The following is a 24,111-nucleotide window of genomic DNA, read 5'->3' as shown; positions in this document are numbered from 1 at the left end:
CCTTAGACAAAACATTATTTTAGACCAAGTCTAAGAAGTACTATACATCCTTAAGAAGTTACTTTTAAAAAATATACATGTATCAATTATGGATGAATTAAAAATCTGGGGTGGTATTCTGAGATCCATTTTATCTCAGATAAAATAAAATATTTTATCTCCGTTAAAATCAGTGAGATAAAATACCCTTAAAATCTCTCCGAATTGGTATTCTGAAAACCATTTTATCTTCATTTTATCTCTGTAAGACACACCTATTTTTTAATCAATATCCAATCAGAAACGCGCTTTTAAAGCTCTCTCATATCACTCAACCAATTGAATTCTATTCCGCCAGGTGTGGCAAAGGGGCCAGATTGCGTCAATTTATTGACTTCAAATACGCTTGCACTATACGCTTGCGCGTCTTTACGGAGATTTCTTTTTAACAAAAAGGACAATACTCTCATCTTTTTTCGAAGTCTATATCGCATCTTTTCAAACATCTTTTCAAAGACAATATTAGTAAAGAAAAGTCTTATGAAATACTCTATGATTGTACAGGAACAACGTTAAGGTGTTATTCTCAATAAGTATATAATTTTTCTTCATTTTCATGTCACCATTTGGGGTTAATTCACCTAGAAATACTGGTGAAATCAACGTCGCAGAGATAAAATAGCCTCTACCCTCTTTTAAGTTTATTTTATTTTTTTCTTCAAAGTAATGGGCGCAAGCACATCATCTGCGTTGCAATGGCCAGATACGCGATGGGTATGTGTACGCAGGCATTGTTCTGTTGCGTATCATTTGTAGAAACGCAAGATAAAATTTATACGCAAGATAAAATCAAAAATTTTATCTGAGAGATAAAATCTCATCTCAGAATACCAATTTCATTTTAAGAGATAAAATAAAATATTTTAAAGATAAAATGACCTCAGAATACCACCCCTGTTTTCATTACCTCGATAGCTTAAGGTCTTTGTTCCCTGGTCTGCAGATGAAAAGAAAAATGAACATGAAGGCCAAATTATCACACTCCTCTGTTGCCCCCTCTGATGCTAAATGGAAAGAAACATCCCCCCTAATTAACCCCCCAAAAGTTAAGTTTGTTATTAAATTGGGACTCCTGACTGCAAATATATGTTTTGAACAGGTAAGGAAAAATCAGACAAAACTGAAAATTTCTTCAAAATCGGACAAGGAACAACAAAAGTTATGACATTTCAAAGATTCGCATATTTAGGTGAAACAGGGGTGGTATTCTGAGATCCATTTTATCTCAGATAAAATAAAATATTTTATCTCCGTTAAAATCAGTGAGATAAAATACCCTTAAAATCTCTCCGAATTGGTATTCTGAGAACCATTTTATCTTCATTTTATCTCTGTAAGACACACCTATTTTTTAATCAATATCCAATTAGAAACACTCTTTTATAGCTCTCTCATATCACTCAACCAATTAAAATCCATTCCGCCAGGAGGTGTGGCAAAGGGGTGAGATTGCGTCAATTTATTGACTTCAAATACGCTTGCACTATACGCTTGCGCGTCTTTACGGAGATTTCTTTTTAACTAAAAGGACAATACTCTCATCTTTTTTCGAAGTCTATATCGCATCTTTTCAAGCATCATTTCAAAGACAATATTAGTCAAGAAAAGTCTTATGAAATACTCTCTGATTGTACAGGAAAAACGTTAAGGTGTTATTCTCAACAAATATATAAATTTTCTTCATTTTCATGTCACCATTTGGGGTTAATTCACCTAGAAATACTGGTGAAATCAACGTCGCAGAGATAAAATAGCCTCTACCCTCTTTTAAGTTTATTTCATTTTTTCTTCAAAGTAACATGGGCGCAAGCACATAATCTGCGTTGCAATGGCCAGATACGCGATGGGTATGTGTACGCAGGCATTGTTCTGTTGCGTATCATCTGTAGATACGCAAGATAAAATTTATACGCAAGATAAAATCTAAAATTTTATCTGAGAGATAAAATCTCATCTCAGAATACCAATTTCATTTTAAGAGATAAAATAAAATATTTTAAAGATAAAATGACCTCAGAATACTACCCCAGTTCTATGCATATCTTCATGAATATTCAATGAACAGCAGGGGCCTGTTGCATATAACTTTACCTGAGAAAACTCTGGTAAAAACTGAAAACTAAGGTTAGTTTGATTTCTGCCATTGACTTTAACACGGGAAAAACTTCGGTAAAAACAACCTGAGTTTTCTGAGGTAAAAAGTTTTATGCAACGGGCCCCAGGGGTGGATCCAGCTTTTTATAAAGGGGGGGGGGGGGTTGGGGTGGTATGTGAGGGAGCGTAGCATACCGAGTCCAAGCGAGCGAGGGGGGTGCAGTAGGGAAATTTTTTGAAAATCTGTGTGTGAAAATGGCGTTTTCTTGCATCTAAAACACCACTATTTTTGGTATAGAGGTCGTTGCCAAATCCCCCATGAAAATTTGTAAAATTAGGTTGCATTTTCCTGCAATGTAAGGCCAGTTAACGACACAGATACAAAGACATTTTTTTGTTGGGGGGGGGGTTGCAACCCCCCCCCCCTCTAGATCCGCTTCTGAACAGACTAAGGATGTCATATCCCCGCTCTTTCTTTTGTGTTTTAATACATGAAATCATGTTTCTCCAAGAGTAAAAAAACTTGAACTGGTTTAATGCATTAGATTATTAACTGGCACAACTCACTTTATTATAAGGGAGATATGCCATACATATCTCTCTCATATATATATATATATATATATATATATATATATATATATATATATATATATATATATATATATATATATATATATATATATATATATATATATATATATATATATATATATATATATATATACACACACACACACAAGTAAATAATATCTGTATATTAAAAGGAGGAATATAAAAAATGGAAAATGGGTATATTTATTTATTAATATAAAACAATGTAAAACCAAAAGAGGGATAATTCAAGTTCAAGTTTGTCTTTATTTATCCATATTGGAAATTTGTTTTGTTTACAACTTCAAGTCATAAACATGAAAAAAATGTCATATTAAACATTAATTCCAGAAAGTTACTGTGCATGCCTCCAAAGAGGTTTAAAAAATACATGTAGAGCAGCAACAATTAATAATTACTCTAAATATGTTCAAAATTCGTCCTAAGACCTTGTATTGGTTATATTTGTAGGTAAATTGGATAAATATAATAAAGAGAGGAGAAAAATAGAACAAAAAGGAAAAATCTGATATTGCGGAAGTAAACTCCAGTGGTGCCAGCGCCACGGGACGGAGCGCTCGCCTCACTCGAGCTAGGCGGGGTCGGCCCTTGCATACCCAGGTCGCCTGCGCCGCGAGGTCGAGGCCGGCGCGACATGTAAATTGCTTATGCCGTACAGTGCGGCGGCGCGGCCGTAAAGTTGACCGAGTTGAACTGTTGATCATCGGCCATCCTTCAGCCTACAGCTACATTGTATCTGTTTTTGCTTGTTGCTGGCCGGGGTTGCTTCTACTTTGAATCTTTCCATTACGATGTTCACAACATCCTGACTGGTGGTTCTGATCAGAAACAGAAAGAAGGATTTCAAGATATCACAGAATTTGCATTAATTGAGGTGAGAAGCATAAGAAACGTAGCTAGATAAGATTGCTAGAAAGTCAATGGCATTGCAGCGCAGCTGCACTGCACTTAGACCAAAAGCTTCGGTCTCTGTTTTGTTGGTTGTTCAGCTGAACTTCGTTGGCTTCACTCACCAAATACGAGGAGAAATAAAAAAAAAATGTTAAAAAACTCCTCGAAACAGACGGCTGCCAGCTGTCTACACTGCACTAAACACTAAAAACAGGCAACAGGCGAACTGCAACATGATCTAGCCTTGCTTGAGCCTGAGGACTTCGTGATGATATTTTTAATATTTTGACATGTATACCCAGTTGTTGAGTGACCGGACAGGTTGTGTGTCCGGACGATCAATTTTAGAAAGTCATTTGGAAAAATTTACAAGCGAGTTTTCATCAATTTTTAGTACAAAATGTTAGGAAATAATATAGGCCTAAAGAACAAAAAGTCAAAATAGAAGATGGTTACATATGTATATGTAACCCACTCATGGTTTCAAATCGTCTCGTGTGTGAAGGATTCATATGCACCTGGTGCACGCGAATCTTTCACACCCTTTTTACTAAAATAACTATGACTTTACATCGTAGCTAAGCATTATATTTATTCTATGACACTTACCGAACCATATGGATCGTTTGTTGAATTCTGTTTGGTGTTGTTTTGAATAAAATAAGAGCATTTTTCGTGATCTTCACGTAGATGCCTCTTGATCAGCGTTGATATCAACTTTTGCCTAAAGAGGGCGCGCGATATTATTTCAAAGTCGGTAGGCACTTAAGAACCAAGTAAAATTATGTCACTCTCGCCGATGAATATTCATTAGATCGTGGTCGTGCGTGTTCAATACACACTGAGTGCATGCATGCAGAGAGTTTTTATTGAACACGCACGACCACGATCTAATGATTATTCATCGCGAGAGTGACGTAATTTTACGAGTGTCCTTTCAAACTTGGTTCTTAAGTGCCTACCGTACCTTTGTTTACGGTGTTGCAAGCTAGCTGCATTCTAGGCGATCAGCATTATTTTCTTGCTCGTTCAATCCACTTTCATCATCATCTTGTCAAAAGATGGCGTACTTTACCAATAAGTATATACATGAGATGCAACCTGTTGATTTTTGGTACAATTTCCTATTATGCGCTGACGACTTGAATTGAGAATGTTCGATACGAAAAATTGCTTTTCGATTGTTGTTTGCGTACTTTCCACCGCAGTATTAAGGACGGATCGAACGGAGTATCCTGGTTGAGACTTGGAGGTAAGCGATAAAAACAGTTTTATAAATAATTTCCACTTCATTTTGTTTTTTTGAACTAAATTTATTAAAAAGAAATCATTAGTGGAGAAATACTGAAACGTTTGGCGTTTCTAATTCCCTCACATTCGTGTGATGAATGAAAACGTCAAAGTCCACTATGAAACCACATGCGTTGTGCGAGGTTAGTATTACTAACCTCGCATGTTGTGTGAGTGTATGTAACCATATATATGTATGTACGAGGTAAGTATATGTACTAACCTCGTACAATTGACCGTGTCACACAACATGCTAGCCCAGGATCGTACGTGCATTTTACCATACCTCATGGAGAAGCGTGAAGTATGGTCAAAATAATTCTCCGAATATATACTTATATTATAACAAAAATCAAGCACTTACCATGATTATATGGATGAAGGTCTAACGAGTGGCAGTTTCCCGACATCGAGGCACAGACTGGAACCTCAAAAAAACGAAGAAGTTCTGTGGCGGTAGCTCCCCTTCTTTCAAAATTCAAAACAAAATGGCCGATCGAGACCGATACTGGTGCCTCGATGTTGGGAAACTTCCACTTGTTAGACCTTCATCCATATAATCATGGTAAGTGCTTGATTTTTGTTATAAGTATATATTCGGAGAATTATTTTGACCATACTTCACGCTTCTCCATGAGGTATGGTAAAATGCACGTACGATCCTGGGCTCCCGGGTTAACAACATGCGAGGTTAGTAATACCTCGCACAACGCATGTGATTTCATAGTGGCTGACGTTTTCATTCATCACACGAATGTGAGGGAATGAAACACGCCAAATTTTTTAATATTTCTCCACTATGACTCTTGCAATTGAACATTCGTATTTTAACTTCATTTTAAAAAGGAATTATTTATAAAACTGTTTTTATCGCTTACCTCCAAATATCAACCGTTCAATCCGTCCTTAGTTATCCTTGATACTGCGGTGGAAAGTATGCAAACAACAATCGAAAAGCAATTTTTCCTTAATTGCACTCAGTGTGTATTTAACACGCATGACCACGATCTAATGAATATTTATGTCACTCTCGTGATGAATATTCACTAGATCGTGGTCGTGAGTGTTCAATACAAACTCTCTGCATGCATGCACTCAGTGTGTATTGAACACGCACGACCACGATCTAATGAATATTTATCGGCGAGAGTGACGTAATTTTACGAGTATCCTTTCAAACTTGGTTCTTAAGTGCCTACCGGCTTGTGAATATCGCGCGCCCTCTTTAGGCAAAAATTGATATCCACGCTGAGCAGAAGGTATCTACGTGAAGATCACGAAAAATGCTCTTATTTTATTAAAAAAAACAGCAAAGAGAATTCAACAAACGATCCATATGGTTCGGTAAGTGTCATAGCACAAGTAGAATTCTTAGCTATGATGTAAAGTCATAGTTATTTTAGTAAAAAGGGTGTGAAAGATTCGCGTGCACCAGGTGCATATGAATCCTTCGCATGGGAGATGATTTGAAACTGAGACCGTGTTCGACCCTGGATTTCAAAGTAGTCGGCAAACATCGCTTCATTGCTGAAGTAATATTTGCCGAAACTCCTCACTACGCACCTAGCCTGGGGCGTTTTGGGGACTGAAAGTCATATACTGTACGTATGGTCACTCCCACAAACGCCTGGATTTGCTTTACATGCCTTTCTGTAGCGGACAGGATTACCTAGTCTTGAGGACGCAATGATGATGATTTTTTTAGATATATACTTCTTCATCATTGACGTCTTGACACTCTCTCAATAGTGTCTTAAGCGAAGGACCAAAACAAAGATGGATTTCCCTAAGAAATCCATCTTTTTAAACCGAATTCACGAGAATTCTATTAATTTTATTAATTCTTACACCTTCCTACGCCTAATGCGTAGGAAGGTTTCAAATATTATTATATAAAAATATAAAAAACTGAAGATTTCTTACCTAACTGATGCCGCGTAGACCCCTTGTTCCACATGTAAACAACGGAAATACAATAGTGTCGACCCTTGAACCGCTTATGTATGACGTACTTCCGGAAAGCAATGCCGTCTTAACGAACAATTTAGAGATAAAAATTCTTATTTAGCAAATATTGAAATTTATTTCGTGATCATAAATAATTTATATATATTGATGTGAATTATTTTTAATCAAAAAATAAATTTTACTATTTGTTAAATAAGAATTTTCATCTCTAAATTGTTCGTTAAGACGGCATTGCTTTCCGGAAGTACGTCATACATAAGCGGTTCAAGGGTCGATGCTATTGTATTTCCGTTGTTTACATGTGGAACGAGGGGTCTACGCGGCATCAGTTAGGTAAGAAATCTTCAGTTTTTTATATTTTTATATAATAATATTTGAAACCTTCCTACGCATTAGGCGTAGGAAGGTGTAAGAATTAATAAAATTAATAGAATTCTCGTGAATTCGGTTTAAAAAGATGGATTTCTTAGGGAAATCCATCTTTGTTTTGGTCCTTCGCTTAAGACACTATTGAGAGAGTGTCAAGACGTCAATGATGAAGAAGTATATATCTAAAAAAATCATCATCATTGCGTCCTCATGATTAGGATTACCCGTGTTGAACCTAGACCTAAATCACCAATTTTAGTTTTAGTTTTTCGCCCAAAGTTATGTACATGGGCAAGTTTTATGTTTACTCAAGGATTCTTTAGTACTTTTCATTCGCTAATAATGATAAAAATTGAAAGAAGTTAAGAGCAAGAGCGTTCACTTACCCCGTCTGTTTACTCCTCCATTTTGATTTCTTTTGTTATTGATTCCTAGATACACACGCAGTAACACGCGTGCAGAGCTGCAACTTAGATTTTAAAAATACTTGCATTTGTCAATAAAAATCACGATTCGTAAAATATTTGTTTCGGTTGATAAATATCATAAAGTAATTTATATGATATTTATTGATTAAAACAAATATTTTGCGATTCCTGATATCTATCGGCAGATGCAAGTATTTTTTTAATCCAAGTTGGCAAATAATAAAAACTTGAAACCATTGGATGAATAAAATATGTTTGCTAGTAATTTATTTAGAATTTATCACATTATATGGGCGATGAAAAAGACGATCACGTTCTTAAAATGGTTCTACCAAAGACCCTTTCATGCTTCAGGCCCCAGTATGTTAACTTTACGTGCCCCTTGTTTATTAACTTAGCTTTGGTAAGGTCTGTACCAACGAACGTAGAGGGCAGGAACACTTTGCAGTACCGTATTGCTTTTAGGAAGGTCCACTCCACTCAGATTTTGTGACCACTCTAAGCTCCGCCCCTCACACAGAGAACCATTGGGGTAGATTGTAGAGTTGATTTTTTTTGTTTGTTCAATTTCAATATTTTTCATGGATAATGAGAACTTCAATAAAGAATGTTAAATATTATTTCAATGTATTTTGCTAAAAAGTTAAGACAAAAGGTAATCATGATTTTGTAGTTTGCATATCAATATAAAAGCATAGTCTGATGATGTTGTATTTACTGTATTCTGCTACCAAAACTACACCAGCCAACACCAGAGCCAAGACCTTGATCTTCTGTCTTGACAGCGCTGAAACGTTCCCGGTCACAGTATGTGCGCGTATACTGCGCGAACAACAGTGCATGCTTGCCGCATACTCAACGCGAATCGACCAAGCTTGATATGGACTCGAAGGATAAGGACTTGGTCTGTCACCGTTGTGGCACCAAGGCAGTTGAGCAACGATGAATATTCAATTTTAGAATCTTTATTATCACTTATATTATAGATTAGAGCATAAAAAATAACGTACACTATGTAATATCCACAAATCTCACCCAGCATCCATCAGAGAGAGATCAAATACGACCACTACACGAGCAAAGCAAAGCCCTAGACCTAATCCATCGTTAGACCCACTTGTTCACTACAACCATCCTGCCTGTGGAGAATCTTCAGGTAGGACTATGGTATGCCAATGCTGTATTGAGCACACACTTTAAAAAAAACATTAAAATATCACTTTTGTGACCAAAATTACTAATTTCCACACAGTTGCAAATTTATTTTCATTAGTAACTTGGGAATAAATTTTGTATTCACCAGAACGATAAAAAACTTTAAATTTGGGCATATTTTTGTGTACGCCCTCTATTGGTGGAAAGTAATATGGCAAGAAAATTTTCATTTTTCAATGTCTATTTTTAATTAAGAAAAATAAGAGCCAAGATATATGATGAATAGCTGTATTGGAAACTGACAGTGTAAGAAAATCAAGCATTTGTCCCATAGAAAAAGAGAAAATAAGCCAAAATTGCCATCCTTATTTTGCCACACATGGAGATGTAACTGAGAACAAGGTTATATCATAACCTTGTTCATTGAATGAGTGGTTAGACCTAGCATTAGACTGAAATTATCCGGTTTAGTATCGAGCCATGTATAATCTGAAGGGTATGGACTTATGAACTATCAAGGGGCGAAGGTCTATGTCACAGGTAGTATTTTCATGCTATGATTTTACACCAATTTATGAAAGCATGCATGCAGAATTTCAGATACCACCATCCGGTAAACCGGACAAACCTACCGGGACGCCAACCACGCCGGGTGCAGCATGCATGCTCGGTCAAACCACCATGGCGCTGGATTGTGTAGGAGCATTGATGTGGTGCAGCGAAATTTAGATGAAAAATGTATCAACCTCACATATCTTTGTTTTGATAATTGATATGCAACGTCATAAAATCATAGCCATCACCACTTAATATTTTAGGAAAAATACAGAAATAAATTTTTGATATTTTTATACATGATATTTGATGTGAAAAATTTTATAACAGAAATGTTCAAAATGAGGAAATAAACAACTCTACAATCTACTATAATGGTTCTCTGAGTGAGGGGCAGAGCTTTAGAGCGGTCACAAAATGAGCTTGGCAAAACCGGGGTGAAATTAGGAGATAGTTTTATTTGATGACAGAATTCATCCTACTTACTGAGGATTAAAAAATATTAAGACAACAACTTAATTACAAAAATATTTTTAAATTAAAGTACATTATAATTCAAGTGTTAGGATATTTTTATTTTTCTATTATTTTAATCTAGTGTTGTCAGAATCTTTTAGTTTATCTTTATTTTGCTAGCACTCCTAGCGTGTATTGTGTCGGTTTGTGGTTTCGTTGGCATGACCACCAAATTGTGCGGGTACTTCAATTGTATGCGCGTATCAACTGGACCTTCGTAATAGCAACACTGATGTGTGTTGCTGCCCTCTATGTTCGTTGGTCTGTACTTGATAGGATGGTTGTGCCAAAATTTCTTTGTTCCTAATGTGAACTGATTCAGACTAGATTTCTCATTTCTTTATTTGTGCATCAATCAAGTTTATACTTCGTACATATGATCTTCAGGTAATACCACATAAGTATCCATGAGGGTCATGGGGTCAAAGGTCACCTAGGTGTCAAAATGTCAAGTGATATGAGGCACTGGCGGATCCAGGGGGTACAGCCGGCACATGTCCCCTTTTGAGAGGCACAAATAATATTTGTAATGTAAAAATGCCGTTAAAACAGAAGTGTGCCCCCCCCCCTTTGAAAGTGAAGACTTTTTTTCTTTTTTCTTGTTAAATTATTATGTGGACAAAATCCCCTTGATTTTAGGTTAAACTCTTTTTTGCTTGTCAAATTTTTTCTCGGGGAAAATGTTCCCCCCCCCCTTTCGAAAAATCCTTGATCGGCCCCTGATATGGGGTCATGTCTGTTACACAAATCAAATGTTCAAAGTTTTTATTCAACTTGTTTTCATTTCTTATTTCTGCATCAATTATATTGACACTTGGTACATATGATTTTTGGGTAATACCACATTTGTGTCCTTGAAGTGATGGGGCCAAAGGTCACCTGGGGTCAAAAGGTCAAGTTTTTGTTAAAATTGATCTCATTTCTTTATTTCTGCATCAATTGTGCTTACATTTGGTAGAAACTATCCTTCGGTAAACCACAAGTGTGTTGAAGGTAATACCACATTTGTATCCATGAAGTGATTGGGTCAAAGTTTATCTAGGGGTCATAAGATCAACTTCTTGTTCAAATTGCTCTAAATTTCTTTATTTCTGCATCAATTGTGTTTACACTTCGTACAAATAACCATTGGGCAATACCACATATGTGTTCATGAGGATGATAAGGTCAAAAGATCATAGGCCTTTTTTGCATATTTTATCATTCACGATATCATAGGCCAGACTTGTGGTTTGTGAACCAACTTCTTTCTCAAACTTTGAGAATGGCAACAACATCCCCCATATCATGCCCTTTGTATTGAAGACCATATGTGATCATAGTAAAACCCACAAAAAATAATCAGAAATTAATTTTCTGTTAAATATCCAAAATTTGAAAAATAGAGAATTTCAGCATTCAATCGATATATAACTCACCACTGTTGTACATGTATGTTCCTATTAAGTCCTAACCCTCATGACAAATAAAGGAACTTCTATGCTTTTCACACTGCAATTTTTTGCCTTAACCCCGGGAAATTGGTGGGGCTAAGGGGGGTCTTAGCCTCACCAATTTCCTGGGGTCTTAGCCCCACCAATTTCCCAGGGTTTTCACACTACGTCTTAGCAAAGTGGGCTAGCACGGTAAATAGAACGGTACTATCTGGCCCTGCAAAAAAGCAGGGTTAGCCGGTTTATTGTGCTGCTAGCACCACAATTGCGGTGCCAAGAGATGCAGTAAGTAAGTGGGGCTAAGCATTAGCCAATCACAGAAGTCAAATTGCACCTTAATCACGCTCTGTATGGTAAAATCATCAGTATTCATGAGCTGAGGGATAGTCCGGGGTTAAGGCATTAATTCTGGCTGAGCAGATAGTCTGGGGTCAAGAAAGACAGTGTGAATCGAAAAAAATGATAGTATGGGGTTAAGGAAATGCAGTGTGAAAAGCATATTAGATTTATATTGAATGTTACTCTTGAGAAAAGAGGGATTAAAATTTGAAGCACACTTACCCTCACACTATTTGTGCAAGGTGACAATAAGAAGATTAGAACTCATTCAAGTTATACTAGAAGGTTAGGGGTCATCAAATTGGCTCAAAATTTGTTACACTAATTAGGCACATCCTGTTCTTGATTACAGAAAAGTACAATGAATGATTTTATGGAGTTAAAAATAAGGGAAATTCTTTGGGTTTAAGGAAGAAGAACAAGTTCCAAAATGATAGACAAAATATGGGTCTAATTAAAAATGTAAAAACAGTCATTTTGGGTGTGATTAGTACATGAATATCATTTTTTTAAATAGTTTATAGGAAAAAGATTAATCGTTCAATATATACTGGTACCAGTAATAAAAACTGAAAATTGACCATTTTGACCAAAACAACTTGTGATGTTCTTCTGATAGTCGCAGTGTGACCTTTTGTAGGTTTTGCCATGCCTGATCACATACTAGAAATCAATAAGCTTCTCCTTTTATTATAGATAAAAATAATGACATTGTATATTCATGCAGTACCTGTGAGTAAATGTTTAGGCCATTTAAGGTCAATTTACTCAGGTAAAATATATCTGATCATAATTTGTAGGCTATTCACATCACAGTGTGCCTTGACATATTTATGTCTCTACATGTAGATGGTGCTATGGCTGCGTTTATGTGACCTCAAGCGAGAATCATGATTGGAATCATAATTTGAATCATCATTTAAAACTCACATGAATCACAATACCACAACATCAGCGTTTAGACAACCTTAATTCCAATGCTGTTTCTTCTCGGATTTGGGCCGACCCAATACGCATCACAGTGCGCAGTTTGACAGAGGAAGATAAACTCTTTCGCACGTGTTTCTGCTCTCGAAAAATCGAATCTTTTGCTACCAGAATTCAGTCTGTTATTATTATCTCATTTTGTTTACTTCTATTCATCTTGTCGGTTTATCGAAAAAGGTGTTAGGAAGTGAATTTCAGCGCAGATCCAATTTAATATTGACACCATTAACTTGACAAAAACTGAGATCATTTTCTGTCCAGATCATTTCTACATAAGCTTGAAGTTGAAGACATGACACAAAAAATAACAAAAAACAGTGGACGATGCGATGACCAACACAGAACTTGAAGTTAAATGCATGTGGCAAGCAAGGCATGCATAGCACATTATGTACATTCACTGAGCATAGCACACGCCTTGAGCTTGGCAAGAGTCAAACCGAAAGTAGCCTGACACAGTGACGTCATAGATTCAAATCACAAATGCGTTTATACGACCTTTATCGTTTGTGATTCTACAGAAACATCTTTCCAAACGCTCTTTTTTCTGTGTTTCATGTTTGTGATTTGAAACCAATTTGTCTAAACTAATTGATATGTGTTTCTGTACTCATTTTCATTAGTTGTATGTGTATTTATTGTGACTATGATGTGATGTTTGTTGGGTTTTAAATAAAGAAACTTGTACTTGACTTGTAAAGTTACCAAATTGAAATTTCTGATCGCAATTTTCAATATTTTTCATTTCCACACTCCACAAATTGTTTGCAGACTGTTACAAGTTTATCAAAGGAGTAGCTGAAAAAAAATTGTGTGAAACCACTTCCTGTTCATGAAAATAGGTCAAAGGTCATTCAGGTTTTACCAAATTTGCTGAACTTGTAAATTCATGAAACTTTCATATACATACTGTACACATGTATGACACAAATGTACAAATATGCAGTGGTGATAGAGAGTATTAGAAAATTATTGTTCTTTGTATGCCCCAAGTGGCATATTGTATATGGTACATGTAATTGCGACAATGGAATGGAGGCAATTTTTGTTCCTCGATGCTCCAGTACATTTTGGGAATATCTTTAAAGGAAAACACGCCATGGCTAGGATACTATATGGTTCAGTCAAGTTGGTCCTTATAGTCAAATTTAAAAAAAATGAAATATTGTATAATTCAAACAATAAAAAACAATATAAATAGCGAGTGATGGACATCATCGACTGACTCATTTGAAAGTCACTGAATTGTGCATATCACTGTTTTGTGAAAATAAGCAGAACTTTAAAATGTCATAACTTCCTTTATATTTACATCTGATTTTTATGAAATTTTCAGCGTTGTGTTAGTTTGATTTTTCTCTATTTATTCAAATAAACTTTATTCTGGGTGGAGATGACGTTTAATCTTGTTGCTGCATGAACGTGGTTTCTTTTTTGCTTTCTCTTCCATTTGAATTCGCCCTCAATCGATTATGTCAAGAAAATTTGAAACTGTTGATGGTGTATTGTTTCTCACTTTCCATTTTACATTGTCAGGAAGTTTTGTTATCAGTCATTAGTGATAAAGTTCAAATCTGTGTAGTCCTTTAAAAGATTCAAGGAGCCATAGTAAAAACATTAGAAAGGGTCAAAGGAAGGAACTGGATCCAACTTGACTCAACTTTTATCATTAAGGCTGCTGTCCAAAGCCAGAGCTTTGAAATTGTTTCACCGTATCTGATCTGTGAATATCATTCTTTGGAAGCTTCATGTAATTACCTGGTATCCCACAAGCTTCTGTACACGAAATCCATAAATTTGTCATCTTATCATGTCAGGCTTATGTATATCTATACAAATTCTCGGTCTATCAATTAAACTCAGTAATTGAGATTGGAAGCCAGTATATATTATTTCACCTTTATCAAAGTTTAGGAACTAGTCTAAAACTGAATAACCAATTTCCCTAGTTTCCCTCCCTCCTATCACATGTCAAGAAACATGATTTCCATTGAGATAAGTCAACTCAGAGAAGGAATCAAGCTGTAGTTAGCATTTCACAAAGCATCTGATTAGTGACTATAAGTAACAAATTTGTTCTGAGCCAATCACATGCAAGGATTTTAGTAGCTTATAACAGTTGTTGATGAAAATCACTTTGATTATTTTTTTCTTGAAATGCTCCCCAGAATTCTTGAGGATGTACAGAACAGGTGCTTTGTCAGGTCCATTGACATACTGGATAAAATCATAATCCTGTTAGGAGGAGCTGACATGATTTGAAGTGTAGTGGGACTACATGAAGAAGTTCACCCTGAATATAAGTTGGTTGTTAATAAAATGAAATAAAAAATTAAAAAAATCACAACTCTGTTATTATTTGATGGATTTATCAGTCCTTCACCAACATTTCTCTCAATGATAGGCTTTAAAATCCACTCCAAAATTATGAAAATTTGCAATAAAATTTCTCCTGAAGTACTATTTGAGGTGATTGTAATTGTACTGTATGCTGATGGAGTCGATTTTCATACTAAATAATTTGTTTGGTCTTTAATAGTTCATCCAACTATTCAACAAAAGGAATAGATTGAACTTGACATTGTCCCTGCAAAAATGATATAAATTGGTCTATTTCAGGGTGAAAAAAACTTGAAATCTTTTTATTTGAAACACAGCTCATTGAAACCAAAATACATGATATGTATTGAGAGATAAAGCAGTGCATTGTTGTTGTTATGAAACCAAACCATCCTCAGTTTAATCACCCTGTCATGGCCATTTAGCTTTAGGTATTGCCCTATATCTAGTCAAAACATGTGCACTCAGAGTGAAAAAAATGGAAGACTCATATTTAGCTTTTATTATTAAGTTAAAATATTAAAAACGTTAAAAGTGTACTTTATACTTTGTCTATGGAGGTAGGGTATGAACTGTGAACAGCTGTATAGATGCATCTTGTGAAATTATTCCTAGAAGATCCCTGATAATGATGCTTGAATGTTTTTTACATATTTTTGAGTTACAAAATGGACCTACCAGGTCCATGTTTACAATAACATGTAAGTCACATAATTGTGATAAAATAAGGTGATTTGCTGAGTATCACAGACTGCATTTTTTTTCTCAATCCTGGGAAATAGGTTGGGCAACGGGGGGGGGGGGGGGGGGGGGGGATTTTAGCCCCACCAATTTCCTGGGGTTAAAGGGGAATGAAACCTTTGGAACAAATAGGCTTGTGTAGAAACAGAAAAATCAAAGAATAAGAATAAAGAAAGTTTGAGAAAAATCAGACAAATAATGAGAAAGTTATGAGCATTTGAATATTGCAATCACTAATGCTATGGAGATCCTCCTATTGGCAATGCGACAAGGATGTGTGATGTCACTGATGAACAACTTTCCCTTTGGTGGACTATAAAATACCCTCAAAATGTCTCTTTTTGCTTTTTCTTATGATGATACAAACTCTTTATCCATGATGTATTCTTAAAAAATATTTATTACATGTCCTCATGTAGAAAGAACACATGATCTATGGATAGATGTGATAAAAGAGGCAATTCAAGTGAAATATATACTAAAGTAATGGGGAGAGTTGTTCACCAGTGACATCACACATCTTTGTCACATTGCCAATTTGCTATCTCCATAGCAATAGTGATCGCAATATTCAAATGCTCATAACTTTCTCATTATTATTTGTCCGATTTTTCTCAAACTTTTTCTTTGATTTTTCTGTTTTAACACAAGCTATCTTGTTCCAATGGTTTCATTCTCGTTTTTCAGACTACATTAATACCAAAGTGGGCTTGCATGGTATGAGTACAGTACTATTTGGCCCAGGCTTATTGCAGTGCTAGCTGGGTAATTGCCTCGCTAAAAGCTGTAGTCTTAAACCAAACCAGGCTAAGCAAAAACAGGACTAAGCATTAACCAGTCACAGAAGTCGAAAGTTCATGTTAACCGTGCAAAGCCATCAATATTTTTTAGTATTGTGATAGTCTAGGGTTAAGGTGCTAAATCTTCATGGCTTAGCAAATATTGTGTTGTTCACAAAGACAGCATGAAAACAATAACATACTACTGGGATAATTCTAGTCAGGGTTAAGGAAAGTCTGGGGGATAAGAATCTGTAGAAGCATAATACTCTGCAAATCGTCAAAGCCCATCTAAATCTAGTGTGAACTGTACTCCAGTATCAGCTCACATTTCATTAGCACATTGGTCATTGGGTCCATTTACTGTTGTTTTTTGTTTTGAATAATATTTTATTTTTCCTCTTTCAAATCAATAACAATTCATACAGTGTATTAATAAAGTTTCTTTGCATGTATACAACAAATAAACAAACAAATAAATATATATACACTGTATCAATGTCAATGAGATAACAAATATGTTTTAAATGGTTACAAATGAAATTAAACTGCCAAATTTCTCTTCTAGACAATGTGAAACTATAGAGGAAAAAACCCATATCAATTGACAAAATAAAGAAGAAAAAAATACTTTGTAAATGATGACTTTTTCCCTGAATAGAAAATGAAATTATTGTACAAGAAATATAAAAAAAGGATAAAAGATTATTTTAATGGTTAATAAGAGGAAGGTTATTATCTTAAAAACGTCCCTACACACTCACCTTACACTTGTTAGAATTCGAAATTGGCATATAGCGCCCTCTGTTGATAATGATTTTATTTCTGTAAAAATCTTCCTTTGTGCACTGGGGAATAGGATATGAGAAAGCTACAGATTTTGCATTATAATATATCCTGAAATTTGTAGCAAATTCCATGTTTGAGTAGGGGTTCTGTGTTAGCAAGACAAGAATATACAGATATTGATCAGGCATCAGACCAAAATTAATGTTAAAGGAAAGTCTTTAAATTTATCCAATACAATTGATTTTAATAAATATCCTTCACGACAAGTCATATCCATTACAGGGCATAGTGGGATGCACTTAAAAAAAGGGAGGGGGTGATACCAGGAACTTCCCTGGTGATACTAAACTACATGTTAGTAATATGTTTTAAGCCCAAGTATAAAAAGAAAATAGAGTATAAATAGAAAATGGGCTTATACTTGTACTGGACGATGCACTGGCTTGCATAATTAGCTACATGAACAACACACCGATGTCCATTTGGTAATATCTTCAATATTTACATCGACCTCTAATTTGCATTCATTTTCAATTTCCAAACAAAGCACAGCAAGGCATTGGATAGAAATGAAATTCTGTAATACTCTGGTTGAAATATTTTACATTTTTTAACTAAACTTATTTTCATATTCACAAGTTGTTGTATTTTGATTAAATCTGCTGAAGTGATTTTGCCCTGTAGAGATGACGATTCTACTCTATAAGACAAGCAATATTAATGAAAATAAAACCACTGGAAAAATATCATTTTATCGCCTATTAATACTGAAAGTTTTCATGTGATAGTGAATTACATGTACATGTTTTCCCTTTTCAAAATTAGATTAATATGTTTTGATAAGCTTGTTGCGCTTCTCATTACCTCTGTTATGTTGCTCACATATTACTTTGAGGTTAATTATTAAATACATAGCAGGTGTATACACCGTGTATTCAATTGGAGGCAACATGTATGTCCTATTATAAGGGGTCTGTAGTATAGTATTATCAGTCAATAGTGATGCAAGCTTGCATAAAAGTTTACCTTTTCAGTTTCAATAACCCAGGAAATTGGGCCAAAATATTACAATGAAACGATAATCACTCTGCTTTGTCACACTTCCTTAGAGGTCATAAAATTGACCATAAAAAATGTTTGATTCTTTTATATTGTTGATCATGATATTAAACAAGTGATACAGAGTAACCTATATGTAAAGTCTATGTAGCTTTCATCCAGGGACAGATTGTCTGTGCACAAGTAATACACAAGACTGTTGTGTGTACACATGACTGTCTTGTTATAATCCAATAATACGTAAAAGGAATTTTGACTGTAAAAGTAATGATTGCATTAATAAAATATCTTTACGCAATTTCGATAAAATACATGTATACCATAGAGCTTGCAGATATTAGATGAATTGTCAATATTGGAAATGCAAATACTTTTTTAATAATTTTTTTGATTTGTGGAAAGTAAACTTGGTATTTAATTCCCATTTTGTTACAATATATTTCTGTATTAAAATTCTGTTGCAGTCAATGGTAATAAACACTTGTGACTTTGACTTAGTTCCTGTAGTCTTATCCATGGAGATCTGTTTGTATCTCCATGTTAATGCTTCTTTGTAAACCATGAAGTAGTAGTGTACATTGTAGCTGCATGAATGGGAATACATACAAGCAAAGGGACAGATGTAGACTGCCCCCCCCCCCTTGATTGCACCTGGCTCACTTTTCCAGGTAAGCTTGAAGGCTTGTTCATAGCATACTGTAAGATTCAGTGGAGATTTGACTGTATGACTCGTTTTATGCTGCCCTGCATACGTTTAGTAGTTAGCAGAAGCCATCTTATCCTGAAACGTACACAGTAGTATGGAAAAACAGGAAGAGTCCCGTTATAAAGACAGCTTGCTTATCGCCCTCTGAGATCAGTCCTAGGCTAGTCATGAACCCATATGAAATAGTCCTGTTTGTTTATATTCTGGAAATCTGTCATAATAGGCTTTCATTATAGATACCAGACCTACGCCATTACCTTGGGCAAATTCCAGGGTCTGCCTAGCCTAGCATCCAGGCTCACACATAACGTGTACTATTTGTCTGTAAGCATGCCGCTTTATGCAGAGTATGCAAGTACCGACTCGAAAAGGCATATCTAGGTGAAACAGTTCTCTGGCAATGTCCTTGATAAAGAGCACTTTACAACTATTGGAACTATGAAAATTAACCATGTGGCGAGTAGACGAGTTGGAAGTAGACGAATTGGCAACAATTTACCCATGTAGCCCCCCCCCCCATACGAGAAGCTTTACCTTTACGTACCCTTTACCTGCATATACACACATTACATGTACATTTGACTACAACTGCTTCAGGGTATTGTGAGTTTCATGTAAACATGTAACATTAGTTTTCAGCCTAGTATCTCAGCTCATGCTCCACAGAGTTACTCCTGGCTGAAGGCAATTATATCTAAATTTACAGAGTTCACTTCACTGAAGTTATTGAATTTTCATGTTAAGCATTTTTTTGTAAAAAGTTATGCACACCACCTTGAATACATGGGGGCTGATGATGTAATGTCTACACTTTCCTATTTATGTTGCATGAAATGATAATTATTTCATGTTTTCATGCACGTGTGTATGATACACGTATGTCTCCCTCTTATCGTACACATTCAGTCATTCCAGTTTGTGTCATTCTTTGAGGGCAAAATTTAAGTTTATATAATAAAATACAAAAGAAAGTGGGGATACTGTTCATCAACATGTTCATTCATGAAGACATGCACAGAACAGTTTAACAGAATAATGCAAAACTTTAAAATGTGTTTAGTTTGTCTGATTCTCTAGTTTTTCTCTTCCAATCCTATTTACCCCCCCCCCCATAAAAAACTTATAATCTGTGTACTGTAAAAGTAAATACAGTGTGTTAGAAGTACAATAAAGTTTATTTTAGAAGTGCTGTCTATTCTAAAGTAGCAAATTAGATTTATCACATGTGATGATAAATAGTATTGAAATCATCTTTCTTGCCAAAAGGCTAGAAACAAAATTTGGTTATTGTTTCTCTCTATTGAATCAAGTGGTTGGGGGAGTCTAGCGTGGTCTTGACGGTTTCAATGTTTGGGGGAGTCTAGCGTGGTCTTGACGGTTTCAATGTTTTTTGTCTGACCTGAAAATGAGTGTTGTTAATAGTCTAGCTGAAATGGATTATTGTGATTCCAATGTTTGGTTATCCTTGATCTTGTCTTGTTTTCTCATTACAATGCAATTTATTGATTATTACACTGCCATACCAGGCTAGCCTGGGTCAAGCGGTGTATATGCACAGTGGACCAGAGTGGGACCGTTTTGTAGTGATGGACGTCAGAGATATGTCGGACTTATTTCAGGGGTCGTGAAAACAGGCCCACTTTAGGTCCTTGACCAGGGCCTGCCTGGCCTATTCCGGTTTGGTGGTGTAATAAGGAGGATCTTGGATGCAAACGCTGATATAATATGGCAAGTTAATTTGAGTCTTGTGTTAGATTCAAATTTCATGTCAGGTTTCCTTAGCACTGTAATGAATAGTGGCCAAAACTGAATGTCAAAAATTCATATTAATAATACCGGTAATAATAACGGTTATTTATATGCGCTATACACAAAAAGTATCACAGTGCTTACAATTGTCAGAAATTAAATATAAATGTTAATAAAGTAACAAAAAAGTATAGAATTATATACATTAATTGCATAAACTAATGGTGTTCTCAACTGCGCCACATGAGGCCTGGTGGCCTCTTGCTTGCTGCTTCATTCACCAACAGTTTAAGGGACAAGCCCGGTCAGCACATAATTCACAGAAGCTCTAGTATAGCGCTTTAGGCCACCAGGCCCCAGATGGGTAAGCCAAGTCAAACCAAACAGTGATACCGTTGCACATATGTACTGTCTAAAATGTACCAGTGCACTTTCTTAACATTATGATATGATACAATTCATTGCGCTTTATAGTAAATAATTGTACATGTAGCAATACACATACTGGATAAATGTGCAGTGCAGATCGGATGCGCCTATGAGGGATGTTGTTTTTGCTTTCAATAATTCTTTCTCATTGTAATAGATAAATAGGGAAAAAAATCATTGTTCGACAAAAATAGTATATATTCTTATTCGTGCAATGGTATGACATTTCACTTTTATTGAAAAAAAAAGACACCATTCATCAAGGTGTACCATAACACTCATTCCTATTTGCTATTTGTATATTGGTGCATAAATTATTTTGTTACACTTGATCAATTCCCCAGTGAGGCATTACCGTAATACAGCAACCCTAAATAAATTGTTCTATCTAAGCAACTAATGATGTGATGGTGACTTTTTACCTGATTGCTAAGAAAGCATGAATGCTTGTAAGCAAGCAACCAGAGGAAAGACGGATTAAGTTCCTGTCCGAGGGACCTGGTAGGATTAACACCTTACCAAAGGGCACTAGCGCACCAAGTGGGAATCGAACCAGGGTCACCACAATCCGAAACCCCTGCTCTACCGATTGAGCTATTGCGCCCCGGGGGGGAGGGGCACTCGACCAAAAAAGTGGTAGGGGTGTGCCGCGGGAGAGACAAAAAACGGGGGCCTTGGAGCGGTCTTATTGTAAAAAGGAGGGTCCTGGGAACGGGCTTCAGAACTACAATTTTGTGAAAACGGGGGTCCTTGGAACGGATCGCCAGCGTGTGAGTATGTGTGTATATGCATTCCTATGGAACGGGCATCTGTGCAAAATGCAGCTAGGGCGGCCTCTAGCTCTGCGGCCGCTTTTCACCAAAATTGCAGCAGATCAATGCGACCGGAATGGCGTAACGAAAAATATGCGAAGCTTTGGAGCGGATTTCGTTCTTCTCTTTTCTCGTTAAGAACAAAATGCTTTGCCGTGGAGCGGCTTTCTTTGTTTTTTTTCTCAATAAGACAAAAATGCTATCGGGATTATGCCTCCCTAAAGTGAAGTGTGTGACTCTATACATGTATGTAACTCAGTTGATACATGTATGACCATTTGCAAATCAGTTTGAAAATGAAGAGAAATGTCATTTTATTCTTTTACCTCTGACTGATACCCCTTTCATAAACCCAATTAAAATGAATTAGGCGGCTAATAGCAGCATAATTTGGTCGTAAAATTGGAGGAGGACAAGAGTTATCCGCATTACTCTGATGCTCCTATTATCCGCATAATAGCGGCATCGGGATAAGATTTTGAGTTTATGAACGCATTTCCAAATAATGCGGATAATTGCCATGGTGCGGTCACAAGGTCACCCTTTTCCAACACAACCGCATCGGAGGGGGCATGTCCAGTTGTCATGGCGATTATCCGCCTTTTTCAGGACGGGCGCTCGTAAAAAATAATGTGGCTTATTTTCGGAGTTTATGAACGCAATTTTTATTGAATTATCCGCATTACTCTTAGGCGGCTAATTGGAGGATAGGTTTATGAAAAGGGTATAACTGACACATTAAACATTTGCCACCCTTTGTTATTGTTATTAAGTGGAAATCTGCAATAGAGCTATATCATGTATATTGTAAATGATATCAAGGATGTCATCATGTCAGAAACACAGAATCCTTAGAATATTCTGACCACATCTCCAGGAGTTTGGGTAATAATATCATTGTACAAGAATCTAGAAGAAAGGGTCATAATCTTTGGAAAGAACCACAGTAACAGGAAATATTTGTTTTTTCTACCTTTTATTGTTCCTTTGAATTGCCAGTCTTTTTGACATGCGATGATGGTGGAACTCAGTGTCGGGCAACTATTCTCCGACTGAATTAGCATTCAGACTTCACATGAATGGTGGATTTTAGCCTATTCTGTAGTTTAGAAGGAAAGATTGAATTGTGGTAGATAATATTAATAATGGAATTATATTATAAGAATCGCGTTATTATGTGGCACTTTATATGAACAGCACCTTCACAAATACATGTACACGTAAATTTGGCCTATTTATTGAAATAATCATTGTTGCAGCCAGCTAGCTGCATTTGTGTTTTTTTATTAGTAATACTCACAATTATCCAATATGTCACATTATAATGATGATGCAATTTTACAAAGATTGCCAATGTAAGAAAGGTAACCATGAAAATTTTCCATTAATAGATTATATAGAACATTAGAGGCATTAGTTGCTTGGAGGTGAACAGAGCATATCACAACAAAAAGATGACCGATGGAAAACCCCTCTAATTATGATTGTGATGATTCATCACACGTGTCATTAATAAGATGAGTTGCAATAATGATTCGTGAGAACCAAAATTCCTATCATGACCTCATGTTTGTTTATTACAACACCATGGCCAATTTCTACCGATCTGGATAAGTTTGAAAGGGTTTATCAAACGATAAACTAGACTTTCTGGCTATTAAGGTTAAGAGTTGAAGATAATTGTGGTTTATGCAGTTGATGTCTGATTAAAAAAACATCAAGAGTAGAAAGGTATTGATCTCAATTGTATATGCTTCATGTAGGGTCAACTAGTACATTTACTTTAATTTGCCTTTCTGTGGGTATTCGTGTCTCTGTTTCTGGAAATAGTTGCTTGGTTTTGCAGTGGGTACTGAAACTTTCTCATTCCTATTCTTAAATTCTTAATCTCATGTTCCCTTCAATGTTTTTACACTTCTCCCCATTTTTTCTGGGGGGGGGGGTGAACCCCATAAAACCCCTTTATAATATTCATAGCACAGGTTTATTGCTTCTGAAACAATGCCAGGAAGGTCAGAACATGTACAG

General features: G+C 35.9%; 1 protein-coding gene across 1 annotated transcript in view; it reads left to right on the top strand.

The window, feature by feature from the left end:
- The first annotated feature begins 3,313 nt into the window (after positions 1-3,313).
- LOC121409309 overlaps positions 3,314-24,111 on the top strand; it is a 36,638-nt gene continuing 15,840 nt past the window's right edge. Inside the window, exon 1 of the mRNA XM_041601235.1 lies at positions 3,314-3,622. The gene's annotated coding sequence lies outside the window, so the exon portion shown is untranslated. The remainder of the gene's footprint in view (positions 3,623-24,111) is intronic.

The sequence above is a fragment of the Lytechinus variegatus genome, chromosome 2, assembly GCF_018143015.1.
Source record: "Lytechinus variegatus isolate NC3 chromosome 2, Lvar_3.0, whole genome shotgun sequence".
NCBI lineage: Eukaryota > Metazoa > Echinodermata > Echinoidea > Temnopleuroida > Toxopneustidae > Lytechinus > Lytechinus variegatus.
Note: the sequence above shows the minus strand (reverse complement) of the source record. Positions and strands in the feature narration are given on the sequence as shown.